Source organism: Pteronotus mesoamericanus, unplaced genomic scaffold, assembly GCF_021234165.1.
Source record: "Pteronotus mesoamericanus isolate MK-2021 breed Mesoamerican mustached bat unplaced genomic scaffold, CSHL_Meso_final contig_245, whole genome shotgun sequence".
In the NCBI taxonomy this organism is placed as follows: domain Eukaryota; kingdom Metazoa; phylum Chordata; class Mammalia; order Chiroptera; family Mormoopidae; genus Pteronotus; species Pteronotus mesoamericanus.
The window spans coordinates 542513-560283 of NW_026555103.1; the positions used below are offsets into that span (position 1 = coordinate 542513).

The following is a 17771-nucleotide window of genomic DNA, read 5'->3' on the forward strand; positions in this document are numbered from 1 at the left end:
GATCAGAATTCAATAAACAAAACAAAACCTAAAACAAAGAATAACTGAACCCAAGCACAGAGGTTTCTTTCCTTTTGAAAAATATATTTCACACATTTTGATGGCCTCTACTACCTTCACAAACCTTTTACAGCTTTCTATATGCTTTAAAATTTCCTACACACTTTCTGCAAACTTCATAGACCTTCTTACTAAGGAATAATCATAACTCACTTTCAATACTTGTCCTTTTTTAATGACGGAAAGTGTCACACTAAAACTCAGTATCTGACAGCTCAAAGCCCCCAAAACTGCAAACACATTCCTCTACATTAACTTACTTTGCCTTTTTTTTTTTTTTGGCCACACAAACATTTAAATTTGTTTACAATTTGAAAATGACACAGGAATAACCATGAAACATGAGACAACCTGTGTCCATTTTTCAGGTTCAATAGGAAGTGGATGGATTGGAAACACTGTTAAGGGACTATCATGAATATATTAATACATAAAAACTTAAACATATAAACTGAAAATCCCCTCACTGTCTTTAACTTCTTGAAATACAGGCTCTTTCATCCCATTCCTCGCTAATAGAACCTGGAGTATTTCTCGTGGAACACCTCACTCCAGACTTCTTCCACACCACTCTTCCCTTAGACACGTGTTGTGCCCTGAGCAGTCTGCTCTTTGACAATCACAGCATGTCCAGAAAACAAGCAGTGAACCCCATGAGAAGAAGCTCCTGTAGGCTCTTGTGATGTTGAGAAATCCGGTGATGCTGAGTTGGTGGAGTGTTCTATGTGAAGAATCTTACAGGACTTCTCTTCTTCCCACTCCTCTACTTTCTGTTCAAATCTCCACTTACCTGAATCAAATCTCCATTACTTGAATGTAATGTTTAGGTTCACCAGATAAGTCTTTCAATTCTTCTAGCATATGATCTGATTCACTTTCAGCTGCTTCTGCATTGAAGTGGGGTAACTTGCCATTAATATACATCAGACAGTAAGGACTAACATTTCTCAAGCCTCCATAGGAATCTCTTTAAAATTCTTCCCAGGAAGATTCAGTAACAGAGATGTCATTGTACTTCAGCCAGACTTGTCAGGGTTGATTATAGATATAGGACCAGTAGTGTCCAGCACTTTCTTGTCCTTCATAAACAAGAACTGCACAGAAGCAGTAAGGTACCTAAAAAGAGGATCGCAGTACATCTGATTAATGGTCTGGGAAGTGTTTGCAATACAATTCTTTAAATCTTGTATATCTTGTTCAGTCTCACTCCTCCACCTATGAAGACAGGTATTAACAAAGTTCATTTCATCTGTGACTGTTCCTGGAGCTGTTTGTGCAGGTGTTTCTATAAAAGACTGGGAAAATATAAGAGGCTTATTCATTGTCATAGAATCATGTGGACAATTTTCAGCAAAGATATTTTCAACATCCTGAGAAGAGCTTCTTTTACTTATCCCTGAAAAAAGTAGTAATGTCATGCTTGTGTAACTTTGAGATGTTACTATGTCTGAGAGTGGGAACCAAGCTGAGCCTGAGTTGTACTTTATGTAACTTTCCAGTTTTTGCTGTAGGACTTTTACTTCTTCCTTTAAATTCCAAATACAACCTCTCTTACTTCAAATAAACTCTTTGTTTCTGTACATGTACCTGTCCATATAAATAATATGAGAAATTTCCAGCTTATTGTGATTTTTTCTGGCTGACCAGGGGATTGATTGAACTTGAATCTTGAAAGTTCAAAGGTAAACTTTGAAGGTAGTTTTGTAAACCAACACTCCTGTCCATACTTCACTGAATGATCAGAAGGAAGCAGCTCAATATCACCCTCTACCTTGGCCCCTTCCAGACATTCATCTAAGTTGTGATAATTATTTACCTGAAGGGGACACTGGTCAAAGGCCTCAAAGTTACAGAAAGGCTTTCCTTAATGAACCCATTCAGTGAAGACAGTACCATGGAATAGCTGCACTACTGGATTTTAAGATTTTTTCCTGGGATTGCTGTTAGCATTAACAACTAGTTGGAATGAATCTTTTAGCCAATCTAGGAGCTTATGTGTGAATTCACTCACATCTTGCTTCCTGCTACCAATTTTTGTATCCACTGGGTTCAAAACATTACTGAGATTTTTTTTTTGGTCTTATCCTCAGGAAGAGATTTGAGGCCATTTCTCTTCTCTGTACCATCAAGTGGTTCCCTCTCCCTGGTGAAACCTTAATATGCAACAAGATAAACACCTTAACATAAGGGATCTCATCCCATTTGCCTAACCATTGGCAATATAGGTTAAATTGTATGATGGTACAGTAATTTAGGGAAGCATTTTAGGGCCATTTCCTCCATAGTCTAAAATATACACAGGCTATACACTGTTGCAGAAAAAAATTAATTCCTCTAAAATATGGCCTAGTGGGCTCCCTCCTGGTGTCGAAGCATGACATCTCTTGATGGTCTGGATATACAGACTCATAAGTATGAATACCACAAGAACCCAGGCAAACTGGGAACATATAAACATAACTAGCATCAACTCGATTATTCTACACTAGAGTGCAGAAGTGAGTTTTCTGCCTGTTGAGCTCACAAACAGCGATCCTCAAGACATGACCTTCCCAAAACTTGGTCAGTTTTCACCTGGATGCCAGTTCACAGCCCTAAACCTCAGATGATCCTCCCTCCCTCCCAAAGCCTGTTTCCTTCCCAGACCCATTTCCTTTCTACCAGCCAGGTGTGTTTAAGCAACCAACACCCTTTGTGAATATACAGAGAAATTCCCTGCAACTAGGAAGCCCCCACAGTCCCACTCCTTGAGGGTGGAGATTGACCAGTCAAAAGCAGCTAGGGCCCCATTTTGGGCACCACAGTTGTAACCAAACAACCAGGGGGTATTACCAGTCACCACCCATAGGCAGTAAGTCTGGAGATGAGTCCTGTGAAAAGGAAAAAGGGATTTTTTTTAATTTAAAATATACACAACAGGTTTCTTGATGGGCTCTCCCTTACCCCTGCCACTGGAAGAGTGAATGGGCGGGTGGTGGGTGGCGTCTGTGGTGGCTTCCTGAGGTTTTGTGCATGGGAGAAGGGTGCGGGGCATGCTGCCTGCTGTGCCACCTCCTGGGACCCGCTGGCCAAAATCTCCTTCCCTCACCAACACCTTCTTACCAGAGTAGTGCCTGCAGTGCTCCTGGTCAGGCCCAGAGCGCTCAGAGCAGGGACTTCACTGGGCTGTACCCAACAGGCCCATGCTGGTGTGGGCCACAGGTGGGCAGCAGTTGCCAGGGTTTCCTGCCTGGGGAAGGGGCACTGATCTTGCTGTCCAGCCATATTCCCTGAGACTCCTGGCCTGAGTGTCTCCTAACCCTCTTACCAGAACCTGCTGTACTCCGAACAGGCAGGTCCTGGAACACCCAGGCAGGGGCATGGCCCACCAGCTCAGAAACCTCAGCCCCCAACCGTGGACCCACTAGGCAGTGGTTGGGGGAGGAAAAGCTCACAGTGTCTACACACACTGTGTTTTTAAAGATTAGGCCCATAATCCCCTGTATGGCAGAAACAGATGAGAGGGTATATCTCTCCATTTCAATCACTTTCTTATGCAACTCTTTTTTTTTTTTTAATTTACTATTAAATACATTTGTCTCTGCCTCCCCCCCACCTCTTTCCCTTGCCCCCTCCCACCTTCCCTCCCTCAGCTCTTCCCCTTTGGTTTTGTCCATGAGTCCTTGCTATATGTTCCTTGACTTTCCCCTTCCCTCCCCTTCCCTGCCCCAGCCCCCCCCCCTTCTCTCTTGTCTCTGTTGATTTCTTTTCCTTTCAGTGTTGCTGGTCATATTTTCCTTGCATCTTTGCATTGTTGGTTAGGTTCCGCTTATAGGTGAGATCATATGGTATTTGTCTTTCGCCCCCTGGTTTATTTCGCTTAGCATGATGCTCTCCAGTTCCATCCATGCTGTTGCAAAGTTTAGTACTTCTTTTTTTCTTTCTGCTGCGTAGTACTCCATTGTGTATATGTACCATAATTTTTTGATCCAATCATCTACTAATGGGCATTTAGGTTGCTTCCAAGACTTGGCTATTGTAAATTGTGCTGCTATGAACATTGGGGTGCATAGGTTCTTTTGTATTGGCGTTTTGGTGTTCTCAGGGTATAGTCCCAGCAGGGGAATCGCTGGATCAAAAGGCAGTTCCATTTTCAGCTTTCTGAGGAAATTCCATACTGCTTTCCACAGTGGGTGCACCAGTCTGCATTCCCACCAACAGTCTACTAGTGTTCTCTTTTCTCCACAGCCTCGCCAACACCTGTTGTTTGCTGATCTGTTTATGATGGCCATTCTGACCGGTGTGAGGTGGTACCTCATGGTGGTTTTGATCTGCATTTCTCTGATGGCTAGTGATGCTGAGCATCCTTTCAAATGCCTCTAGGCCCTCTGTATCTCCTCCTTAGAAAAGCATCTGCCCAGGTCCTTTGCCCATTTTTTGATTGGATCGTTTTGCTGCATTGTGCACATGTCCTTCTGTAACATTAGGACAAGATATAACTCTATATGCTTCTTTTTTATCATCCAGGCTCAAATTAATTCCTTAGCAGCTATAGTTCTTTAAAACCAGCATGGACTAGATATACTATCTCCTGCCCAAGGAGGCATCTGCCTCATGTTCCAGGAAGAATGCTGTTTTTGGATTAACCAAACAGGCCAAGTACAAAATCACATTCATGACTTTTCAGACAAGGCCAGGCATATCCAGGCCCAGGCTGAGCAGGGATGGGATTCCTAGTTCAGCTTCTAATTTTGGAAACCTTGGATACTGCCCCTCTTGGTTCCACTAGTTTCCTTACTTCTCTTACTCCTTTTTAGACCTTGTATTTTTAATATCCTTGTTCACTTTGTGTCTTCCAGACTAGCAACAATTTGCCTGCTAATGATTGTGCAATCAGAATATTCAAACATACCTCTAAACCCCTTGGATCAGGCTGCTGACATATTCCATACAAAACCCTAACACTTACTTGCTCATAGAGGGAACAAATGACACTGTCCCAAAACCAGCTCTACATCCCTAATCAGCCTGTAGTAGATATGGAAAACAGACTTTCGACCTTCAGCATCTCCAAAGCATTTGGATGGTGTCACTTGGTGGGGGGAATGTCAGGCAGGATATATAGTAAACCAAGGCAGGAAGTGGGAGGGAGACATATTTCACCCATTAACTCAGCAGTCCTGAGCCTGGTGCAGTAAAATTGCTGAATGTTCCAAACATCATAAACAAAGATAGCATAGAATGAGGGAAGTCCTTGAGACTCTGCCAGGACAGGGAGTCCTTGTGCTGGGAAAGGGCGCCTCTGTAGCTGTTTCACTAACTAATACAGAAAGCCTTTACTAACTGAGAAAGAAAGCCATTGTAACTGTACATTGATCCCAAGGTCTAGAAGAGGAAGAAGGAGGGGTACCTAGAAGCTAGCTAAAGTATATAATCCATGAACTTCAAATAGTCAGAATCAGAGTGCCCACTTGTAGCCTTTTTGCTTAAGCATATAAATAAACTTGCTATTTCACTTCCACTATGTGTTGTCTCTCACTTGAATTTCTCTCTTGCAAGCAAGGCAAGAACTGAGGAGAGGAGCCTCTGACTTGGGTCTCCCTAGCAAAACAAAGAGAGGTGTTTATAGGTGCTCCTCTTTTAAAGTCTGCCCTCAGAACCCCCTGCATGCCATAAATAGCTGCATTGTTACCTTGGTTGTCAGGGCAATGTATGTTGGTTCTGTAGCCACACCATAGCTGCTGCTCATGCACCATCCTTGGTGCTTCTCCACCACTCCCCTATTTCTGGAGGGGAGAGGTCCCCCCTTACAAAATGACTTCAAGCAACTTCAGACTCACATGGATGGTAGAAAAGAATGTCAGAGAAGTTTCTTGATGTAGGCAAGTCAAGTGACATTTCCATTCCAGAGTTAAAGAAAATGAGGTGCAGAGAAGTTATGTGATTTTTGTCAAGATTTCAAAGCCATACTCTAATAAAAACAAGAAGTATTCCCACTTTTTTCTATCCGAACTCAACACTCTCAACATTACATTCATGCACTGCTTTCATCAGAGAACAGAACATATTTGTTTTCTGTTCTTACTGAGGCTTTAGAAACATCAAAGGTTATTACTGACACTTGGTTGGAGTTTGGATAACATGAATCCCTTGCTACACAGATTTGCCTCAGGCTAAAGAGCTTTCTGTCTGAGGGTCTTTTTCTGTCTTCATTGGGCAAAGTTTGTACATAGCAGCACCAAATATCTTAAGCCAGAAGTCAAATTGTTTTTCTTGCCTTCTTCTGGACCTGTCATTTTAACAACATTCACAGTCTCTACTTTGTAGCAGGTTGTATTCTGGAGGAATTACAAAGTTTGTAATTAAGATTTATAGACCAAAAACAGTATCTACCAGCTCCATCCATCAATCTACCCATCATTTAGTCTTTCATTCATCTATTTATTTTTACTTTTGCTATAGGGAAGCTCAAAAATAAACAAATCATGTATAAATTGGGATGAGCTTGGTTGTGCTACAGTAATTCATGCTTGGTGAATTTAAACAAGAACTTTGTTTTCTAATGCACATTACATGTTCATTACAGGTTGTCTTGGGTGGGAACTCTGCTTACTTTGGGATCCAGGCTGAAGGAGTAACTTAACTCCAACCTTGTCACGGTTGCAGAGGGAGGAAGAGTTCTGAAGGCAGTTAAGTGCTCTAGCATGAGGACCAGAAAGGTCAGTTTTTCTTGAGCCTTGAGGGTGAAAGAGTCCAATGCTTGCTAAATAGTGTTGCTGGCCACATATATATATATTTTAAATCTCTGTACAGATAATTTCTTTTTTTTAGGCGGTAATTAAGGTTTAATGAGGCCATAAGGATAGGGATTTTTAAAATTTATTTACTTTTCAAATACATTTGTCTCTTCCTTCTCCCCACCACTTTCCCTTGCCCTTCCTTCCCCCCCTCAACCCTTCCCCTTTGGTTTTGTCCATGAGTCTTTGCTATATGTTCCTTGACTTTCCCCTTCCTTTCCCTTTCCCTGTCCCCCCACCCTTCCCTCTTGTCTCTGTTGATTTCTTTTCCTTTCAGTGTTGCTGGTCATATTTTCCTTGCATCTTTGCATTGTTGGTTAGGTTCCGCTTATAGGTGAGATCATATGGTATTTGTCTTTCGCCCCCTGGCTTATTTCGCTTAGCATGATGCTCTCCAGTTCCATCCATGCTGTCACGAAGTTTAGTAGTTCTTTTTTTCTTTCTGCTGCATAGTATTCCATTGTGTATATGTACCATAATTTTTTGATCCAATCATCTACTGATGGGCATTTAGGTTGCTTCCAACACTTGGCTATTGTAAATTGTGCTGCTATGAACATTGGGGTGCATAGGTTATTTTGAATTGGCGTTTTGGTGCTCTTAGGGTATAGTCCCAGCAGGGGAATCCCTGGATCAAAAGGCAGTTCCATTTTCAGCTTTTTGAGGAAATTCCACACTGCCTTCCATAATGGCTGCACCAGTCTGCATTCCCACCAACAGTGTACTAGGATATATAAAGAAATCACTTGACTCCACTCCAAGAAGACAAACGATCCAATAAAAAAATGGGCAAAGGACCTGGGCAGATGCTTTTCTAAGGAGGCGATACAGAGGGCCCAGAGGCATTTGAAAGGATGCTCAGCATCACTAGCCATCAGAGAAATGGAAATCAAAACCACCATGAGGTACCACCTCACACCGGTCAGAATGGCCATCCTAAACAGATCAACAAACAACAGGTGCTGGCGAGGCTGTGGAGAAAAGGGAACCCTAGTTTACAGATAATTTCCATTCACCAGATAATGTGACAATTGTTTACATTGGTCAAAACAAGAGTTGTCTCTTGGTGTGTTGCAGCCTCCCGAGGCTAGGAAGGTCCACTGGAGACCAAGGTAGTTGGAAGAAGATGTGTGAAGCTGTGGAAATGCTTGACATGCTTTTATTAGGGAGAGTCACACAGGCCACAAGCCCATGTCCAGGGAGCCACACAGGCCAAAAACCCTGTCTATGCCAGCACCCAACTCCCTCCCTTGTTCAAAGTCCTTACCCCTTAAGTACTAGCCCAAACAAATATGGCTGCAGGCAAGAAAGTGAAGTAACCTAGCATGAGCTGTGCATGTGAACCTACTCAAGGCTAAGGGGCAGCTTATCACACCCAGGCTCAAGGCTGTGAGAAAACTACTTTATGAGACTCCTTCAAGGTTGTGGGAAGCTGCCTCCTCAGTTACCCATGCATCTGGGTGAGGAAGACAGACTGCGTCCATTTACCCCACAATCTACCCACTGGGGTTCCTTACTGTACAATCTACATGAGGATATCTCCCATGAAGTTCCCTTAGCAAGGAGGGCAGAGTCCTACACCCATAAACCACAACAGCAATATAGGTAGGCTACAGCAACAAGCAAGCAAAACATAAGCAATGCCGGAGCAGCAGTATAGCCCACAGCAGATTACAGCCAACACACAGGCAATAGGGCCAGCCCTAGGTCCAATTCCCAGACAAGTAAGGATACCCACATAAGCCACATACCCAGAAGGCTCCAGTGGGAACAGCTGCCCACACACCATTCCACGCTTCTCAGCAATGGCCAAGAGCATATTTGTGAGAGAGACGCATAAGAGCTCAGTCCACTTGGTCTTGTCTTTGAGGCTTTTAACACATAGCGGGGGCTGGACCTGCCAACCCCATGATCCTAGCTGTGAGCCAACACCAAGCCACATCACATGAGGCAGCAAACCAACAGCCAGGGCTGGTCACACTGCTGCTTTGTCTCAGCACAGATGTCTATCCAGGCCGAGTTCCACAAGGAATATCCACAGTATTCTCTGTAGACAGTAGCTAGAGGGCTGTGCCATTGGGAGGTTATCACACATGCTCCGGGAGATTTCAGTACAGACCTGGCACACTGATACATAGACATGTACCCAGTCCACTACACCCAAGGGTCTGGAAAGACAGTTATAGATACCAAAAATGGCCAATCACTACCCGGGATATGTAACCTTTAAGATTGGGGGCCAGGTATCAAGATGGTGGAAGAGCGAGTGGAAGTCACACTGACATCCTCCCAGGACCAACCTGGAATTAAACTGAAGTGTGAATAAATCACCAGAAAAAATAACCAAACGATAGTGAGAGAGGAGCCTCATAACTTCAGACAGACAGAAGAATCAGCTTTAGCATAATCTAACTGGAAAGGAGTGTGGTAGAGACTCAAGAAGTCAGGCAGGGCACCCACAGATGGCGGCACCAAAAGGATATTGAAATGGCCAGTGGGATCCCCCTGAGAAGAGCAGGGTCTAAACCATAAGCAGGATCTCCAGCCTACAGCACCAGAACCCAAAAAGTACACAGATAACAGCCAGCTGTGAAAAGTGAAGCGTTGCTCTCTGCCAGAGACAGGAGGCTGGAGGCACAAAGAGCCGTTTAAAGGGCCAGGCATAAATATATTTGCAGCCACTTACCCCAGGCTTCAGGAAAGGCAGGGACAGAGTGGGCTAGAGATGCCTGAGGAGAGATTGGGGAAGGAAGCTTTGGGGAAAGAACTGAGAGAATAGCCAGTGGGATCCCAGTGCTCACTCATCCCCCATGCAGCAGCAGCCATCTTGCTCAGGCAGACCACTCCCCTGAGTGGCAACAGCATGAGAGGACCCAATACCCCACCCCAATGAGGGTCTCAGCTCCGCCCTGTGGTGTCTCTATGCTGGCCTGCTGAGTACAGAGTGCCAACCACAGATAGTAGATCTCTGGCTAAAGGTAGCATAGAGTGGCCTAGAGACACTTGAAGAGAGAAAGGAGACAGAGGCTTTGGGAAGAGAACAAAGAGAGTAGCTGGTGGGATCCAAGTGCTGACTCCTCCCCGATATGGCAGCAGACACATGGCTCAGGCAGATCACTTCCCTGAATGGCAGCAGCATGGGAGGACAAAAAAACCCACACCTCAAGGAAGGACTCTGCCCCACCCTGTGGTGTCTCTAAGCCAGACTGCTGAGTGCAGAGTGACTAGATTAACAGCTGAAGGAGACAGCCACAGACAGTAGATTCCTGGAACTCTCGAACACTGTCTAAGGTCAGACAGGGTCAACATCTGACATCAGAAGCAGATCCAGAAAGAAAAAAACAGTGGTCTCCTGCCATGAAAGTTCACACCATGAAGTCAGGAAATGAAGACAGATCAATTTAAGAAGGAGCAGCAAAAGGGAAGTGTCTCACAAATAATGGGAAGACAAAGAAACACCTTCTAGTTGAAGGGAAAGGAGGAATCCCCACGAAGAGAACTAAATGAAATAAAGGCAAGTAAACTATCACATATGAGTTCAAAACAACGGTTCTAAGGAAGTTCAATGAGCTCAGTGAACTCAGAAAGAATTACCAAAAACGACAGGGAAACTATGAGGAACTGACTGTAAATTATATCAGCATGAAAAAGGACATAGAAACTATCAATAAGAGACAAGAGGAAATGAAGAATACAATTTATGAATTGAAGAACACAGAAGAAGGAATCAAAAGCAGGCTAGATGAAGCAGAGGATCCAATCAGTGAGCTGGAGGACAAGGTATAAAAAAGCTCCCAGAAAGAGCAAGAAAATGAAAAAAGACTCAGAAAAAATGAAGTCATCAAGGGAAATGCAGAACAACCTGAAATGTAATAATATCCATATGACAGGGGTACCAGAAGGAGAAGAAGAGGAGCAAGGGATAGAGAACCTGTTTGAAAAAGTAATGATGGATAACTTCCCTAACTGGAGGAGAGAAAAAGTCACACAAGTCCAGGAAGAACAGAGGGTCCCATTCAACCCAATGAGGCCCACTCCAAGGTACATCATCCTTAAAATAGCAAATATCAAGGACAAACAGAGGATCCTAAAAGCAGCAAGGGAGAAAGAGGTAGTAACATATAAGGGAACCCCGGTACAGGGAGCAGCTGACTTCTCAACAGAATCACTACAAGCCAGAAGGGAATGGCAAGAAATATTCCAAGGAATGAAAAGCAAAGTCCTGCAAGCAAGACTGCTCTACCCAGCAAGGCTCTCAATTAAAATGGAAGGCAAAATAAGGGGTTTCCCAGACAAAAGAAGGCTGAAATAATACATCTCCACTAAACCAGTATTGCAAAATATGCTAAAGGGACTGCTTTAAGAAGATGAAGAAAAAGAGTCTATGAGCACCCAGTTCTCTTCACAATCACCAATGCTTAATATTACCAATATTTTTAATACTTATTAATCTGAGTCTGACAATGGTGCATTATTTTAATTAATTTATTATTTGTTGAAATTAAACCTGGTTTTGTATATTTCTTGCCTGTCTCTATTATTTTAAAGAAGCATTAGATGACTTTTTGGTAGTCTTTATCCATTTTTTGATTAAATGTTTGTAAAACTTTTGCCCTAAAACAAAAAACTATTAAGCCTTTTTTGGAAGTGTTGCAAATACTCTTCTATTCTGTTACTTGTCCTTTAGCAATTTTTATATGTATATTCCTATATAGTCTTAAGTGTTTAATATAGTCATATTGTCAATATTTTACTTTATAGCTTCTGGGTTTGAATATGTTACTTCAGGGTAAGAAAAATATTATTTTGAATTTTCTTCAAAAGTTCCTTATATTTTATATATTGATTTTTAACTCACCTGAATATTGTTTGTATAATGTGTGAAATAGGGTTCTATATTTGTTATATTTCAAGTAATAGTGGTCCATGCACCTTATTTGTTGAATAAACCTTATTTTACCCATTGATCTGAAATATCAGTTTCATCATATATTCCATTCTTAAATAGATATATACAATTGTTTCTAGAATGCTCATTTTATTTCATTGATCTGCTTGATTATTTCTGTAGTGATGTCACATTGTTTTAATTGCTGAGACTTTATAATGGATTTAAATTTTTTAGTATTTTATAATGGATCTTGACATTAAAAAAAAAAAAATCAACCTGCATTTAAAAAAAGAAAAAGAAAGAAAGAAAGAAGGAACTCCTACCTTTTGTGACAACAATGATAGAGCTAGAGAATATTATGCTAAGTGAAATAACCAGTCAGTGAAAGACAAATATCATATGATCTCACCTATAAGAGGAATCTATTCAACAAAATAAACTAATGAAAAAAATAAACCACAGGCATGGAAACATGGAGCAGACTGAAAGTGACCAGAGGGGATGGGGAAGGAGGACAATGTTGGAAAGAAGGACAAGGGATTAAACAACATGTATCAATGACTCATGGACATGGACAACAGAATAGGAATTGACTGTGGGAGTGGGGGTGGGGGGTTGGATGGGTGGAGGAGGGCAAAGGGGAAAAAATTGAGACAACTGTAATAGAATAAACATGATTTAAAAATAAAATAAAAGATTGGGGGCCAGGTTCCATCACCCAAGGCACTATTTGTAAGTCCTTCTCCACCCCTTGTCCCCAAGGGGCATCAAGAGCCACCCAACGCATGTGTGGAGCTTTTATATCTCCAGGCCAAGTCCAAATAGCTGTTTGCCCTTGCTCGAGATCCTCTGGAGCAGGCAAGAAAATATTTCCTGTTTTCCCATGTCTGGTTTCAGCAAGGCATCCTTAGTCTGCACCTGCAGCTGGATAAGAGCTGCAGTCCAGTGGAGTAGTGCTACCATTGGAGCAGGGCCCCCACTCCAGCTACTCTCATTCAGAGCCTGGAGGATAGTCCATAAGCTCTTTGTCTAGCCCCTCAGTGTCGGGGTGGCAGCCGCAGCTCGCAGGCCCTGCTTTAGAGACTTTATACTGTTCAATCATCCCAGAAGCTTGGGGATGATAGGCCACATGGAATTTCCAGTCAATCTACAGGTCTTGAGCCCATTGTTGTACCAAGGCCCCAGTAAAATGTGTTCCCTGATCACTCGCAGTGACCAATGGGTGCCCATAAGCAGCACATAACTGCTCAAGGGCAGCTATTACTGCTTTCTAATCTGGGTGCTATGTGAGATAAGCAGCTAAGAGTCTCGTGGCTGTGTCCACATCTGTAATAGCATACTTATATCCTTCTGAACTCAGCAGGGGCCCGATGATATACACTTGCCACTGGGTCAACAGTACCTGTCCTCACACCAGCTGCTCAGCAGTTCCCACAGTCCTTTGGGGATGCTCCCGTGAGCAGACAACACAAGCCTCACAGGTTTCTTGTGCTTCTGCCAAAGTGACAGATAGCCCGTAAGTTTTGATAGTAGACCACACAGTCTTTTGTCCAGCATGCAAGAAGTGATGGTGTAGCAACTGAGCTATGTCCCTTCCTGAGGGACTGGCAGGTACAGTTTCCATCGACCACACCTTGGCTAGAATGTCAGCTTCATCATTCCCAGGGGAAGCAGAAGGTGCATGTCCAGTAACATGATATACAGTGATTTGTTTCTGGTGGCCTAACTCCCATAATTCTTGCCACAAAGCTTGCCCCTACAAGGGCTTATGCATAACCATCCAGTTATTTGTATGCTATGTAGAAATCCATAATGTTAGCCCCCTGTACACTGCCCAACATTCTGTGCAAATAGTTAGGGGCAGTGCTTCATTAGTAGCCATGAGCCACAGAGCTTGTAGTTCTGCCCACTGGCTGCTCTGTCCCACACCAGTGTCAAACCAGATTGTGTCTGTCTCTGGTTGAATGGCTACAGCTGTCCACATGGCAGGCTGACCCCTGCTGGACCTATCAGTGTACCAAGCATCTGAGGGAATAGGTGCCTGCCCCTCGTGGAAAGGGCTAACTTCCGTCTCTTCCACAGGGACAGAAACAGTAGATTTTTCATCAACATAAGTGACCGGACCTAGCACTTCCTGTAGCTCAGCCTATAAGGGGCTAGTAGACAGAGTACTCCTTTGTTGTCAGTAAGCCCCCCACTTAGCCAACTTGGACGTCTGAGACATCCCACTATGAGGCTTGGTTACCCAGTCCCGGACCCACCCTGTAATGGGATACATGGTCCTGACTGTCACAGGGGCAGTTCCTGTTATAGCCTCTGTGGCCAACAGGGCAGCAGAGACTGCAGCCAGTTGCTGTTCAGTCAAGGAGTACCATACCTCTGCTTCCTTCCAGAGTTGAGACCAGAAACCCAAGGGCTGATGTAGCCGTTCCTATCGCTGCTTAATGATGCACTTTGCTCCCAGGAATGCTTGTTTCAAGGTTGGGGTCCAGTCCCAGTTTACTCCCTTTTTCACCAGAGCATAGAGGGGATGGGTCATCTAGGCCAGATGGGGTATGAAAGCTCTCCAGTACCTCAAGAGGCCCCAAAATGTCTGGAGTTTCACAGTGGTAGGGGTCGGGTATGCCTGGGTTTTATATGTCACTGCATCAGGGATGACTTTTGTCTTACCCAACCAGACAACCCCCAAGAATTTGACAGACAATCTAGGCCCTTGCAGCTTGGCTTCATTGACTGCTCAGCCACATGACTTCAGAAGGGACAGCACTCGTGGCACTGCTTTCTCTAGCTCTGCAAGAGAATCTCTGGTTAGAAAAACATCATCAGTGTAATGAAACAGATGTACTTCTGGAGGCTGTGGTCCTTTATCCCTGTCTTCTGCCACAAGCCCGTGACAGGTGGTCGGGCTGTGCAAGTACCCTTGAGGGAGTACTGTAAAAGTCCACTGTTGGCCTTCCCAGGTGAAGGCAAACTGATCCTGCCTCTCCGGAGCAAGAGCGATGGAGAAAAAAGCATTTGCTCAATCAGCTAAAAGTGGTAGGTTCCCAGTTCATTAGTCAGTCTGTCCATCGAGATCATCAAAGAAGGGACCGCTGTATGCAGTGGGGGAATGACATTATTAAGCTCCTGGTAATCAACCATCATTCTCCACTTGCCATCTGGCTTCTTTACTGGCCACACAGGAGAGTTAAAGGTGCTGTGAGCAGCCCTAACTATTTCCACCTTCTCCAGCTCCCCTACAGTGGAAGCAATTTCCTCATGTTCCCCATGTAACTGCTATTGCTTCACTACAGTCACCTGCTACAGAGGAGGCAGTTGCACAGAGGGGTGATTAGCACATCCCCGCAAAATGGCTTTCACCATTTACACCCACAAGTGAAACTCCCCTGTAGCCACAGACCCTGGAGTATGTCAATACCCAGGATATACTCAGAAATGGGGGAGACATAAACAGTGTAGTCACAGGGAGGCAAACGTCCAGTACCCAGAGAGAGCTGTACAGCCTTTGCCTTCACACTTTGTCCCCCATAACCATCAATAGAGACCTCAGGCCCCAAAGACTTCTCAGTATTCCCATGTAAGAGAGTACATTTGGCTCCCGTGGCTACAAGAGCCAACACCCGCTGACCATTTACAGGAGGCCAATCGATAGTCAATTCAACATGTGGCCTCTAGTCCCTGTACTTCCCTTATAGACAGGGCCATTGGCTTCTTTCCTGGTTAAAAGCCCAAAGGATATCTCCCCCCATGTCTCAGGGAGTTGGGGCAGCCAGATGATCTTCCAGCCAGATCGCATGCTCTTCTTGGGGCTCTTGGGGGTGCACTCCTAGATTTCCCTGCAGATTTCTTCCCCTCTGGGGCTACAGAAGAAGTTGGTCAGCTCACAGCTATTTCCAGAGTTCCAACAGGTATGCATTCGGCTTTCTGTCAATCTTGGTGCAGTTGACTCTAGCCCCTAAAAGATCTGACCACATTTGTGTTCTGGTCACTTGCACAGGTGCAAGACAACTCTGAGAAGTCAAACAGCCCTTTGGGGCAGCGAGACTCCACCTGTCCCAGACTAGCCACCATTGTCGTAATGTTATTTATGCGATGACTGACATACAGCATAAGAACCGCCATTAGGAAACCAAAGGAGGCAGGGAGAGCATGCTGGAGTATGGGTCCTGCATTCCAGCCATAAAACTCTCATTTTTAGGGTCCTGTGTATTGGCATTGAACATGGCCTGGAGCATGCCAAATGCCAGCAGGATTTGAACTAAGTCCAGAAAGGACTGCCACTTGCTCATGGTGTCCAGCACATCATCCACATTTGTCCACACAGTACAGATAGCTGCCATCACCCACTCCATCAATGAGTGTGAGCCATGCCCCTCACTGTATCTTTGGCTATTCTGCAGCCGCTGGCAAAGGGAGGGGTATGTCATGATGGACGTTAACTTTTCCATTTCCATATCAGTGCACATGACACTATCCACCCCCACATCCCACAAGTGCAGGAGCCATGCAGCTAAGAGCTCCCCAGGTTACTGGAGAAACTGATTCATGAGATCGACCAACTCGGCCTGAGTGTAAGGCCTGTACGTGGTATACCCAGTCACCTGCAGGGGTCCAGCCGGCTGGCCTCCAGGTGCCATAGGCTGCTGCAACTTCATCTTCTGTACCACCACGAGGCAGGCTTTCTGGGAACACGGTTCCACATTGATGTCATAGCCCTCTGACTCTGACTCGTCAGCTGTGGTAGGTGCTGGGGAGTCACATTGCTGCTCCGGGGCATGTAGGGAATCTCCCAAGGCCCCAATTCTGGCTTTCAGGGAGTCCTCTTGTCCCTGGAGCTCCTGTAACTTTTCTGCATTGTGAAGCTCGGCCTTCATCTCAGCTCACAAAGCTCAAAGAAACACGCAGCCCATGGCCCCTGCAGCCACACGGCCTCTGCAGCCACACAGCTGCTGGACCTCTCCATGGTCTCCCCCATCTGCCACAGGGCCTTCTCCATGGTGTCAGGTGCACGGCTGAAATCTGGCCACTCCCAGCGGGGAGCCCAAGATGTCAGAAGGCGTGCCACCTAGTGCCACTTCCCAGTAGCAGGCCACCCCTTAGGACTGGCCTAAGGAGAGCCCAAGGAATCCATATCTGTACCGAGAAACCTCATCCTGCTGCCCATGCCACTTGTGTTGCAGTCTCCCTAGGCTGGGCAGGTCCACTTGAGACTCAGGTAGATGGAAGAAGATGTGTGGAGCTGTGGGGATACTTGATATGCCTTTATTAGGGAGAGCCACACAGGCCACAAGTCCATGTCTGGGGAGCCACACAGGCCACAAGCCCATGTCTATGCCAGCGCTGGACTCTCTCGCTTGTCCAAAGCTCTTACCCCTTAAGTACTAGTGCAAACAAAGCCAGCTGCAGGCCAGAAAGTGAAGTAACCTAGCATGAGCTGCACATGCGAGCCTACTCGAGGCTAAGGGGCAGTTTATCGCACCCAGGCTCAAGGCTGTGAGAACACTACTTTATGAGACTTCTTCAAGGTTGTGAGAAGCTGCCTCCTCAGTTACCCATGCATCTGGGCGAGGAAGCCAGACTGCCTCCATTTACCCTATACTTGGTCTGGGGCTGAGGTCAGTGTGAGAAACCAAGAATGGATTTTTAGAGGGTGAATACATATTTCAGGCCACTGTTTCTTAAACCTCACTCTTTGGAAATGATCTTCCTCTGGGTCTTAATTTTTTTTTTTTTTTTTTGCTACGTAGTTCAGATGAGAGAGAGATAGAAACATGAAATGAAATGAAGTACACACAGGCTCAGCCACAAACCACTCACTCAGTCCCAAACCTCCCTCCTGGTTGGTTTTTGTTGTCTTTCCTCCTCAGCTCATGAGATTCATTTTCCAATTTCTATGCTATTTTCTAAGTTTAAAAAATTATACTACTCATAACAGAGAGATTTAAAAAATGACCTTTTTAAATGTATTTTTTGTCAATTTTTTTTAACATCTTGGCTTTGCTCACTGTGCTTGCTGCTTTATTTCTCTAGACCTATCCAGAGAA

At 44.6% G+C, this 17771-nt stretch overlaps 1 pseudogene; it reads right to left on the reverse strand.

Moving 5' to 3' along the window:
* Positions 1-638: 638 nt before the first annotated feature.
* Positions 639-15798, reverse strand: LOC129070105 (ubiquitin carboxyl-terminal hydrolase 28-like; annotated as a pseudogene).
* Positions 15799-17771: the final 1973 nt, after the last annotated feature.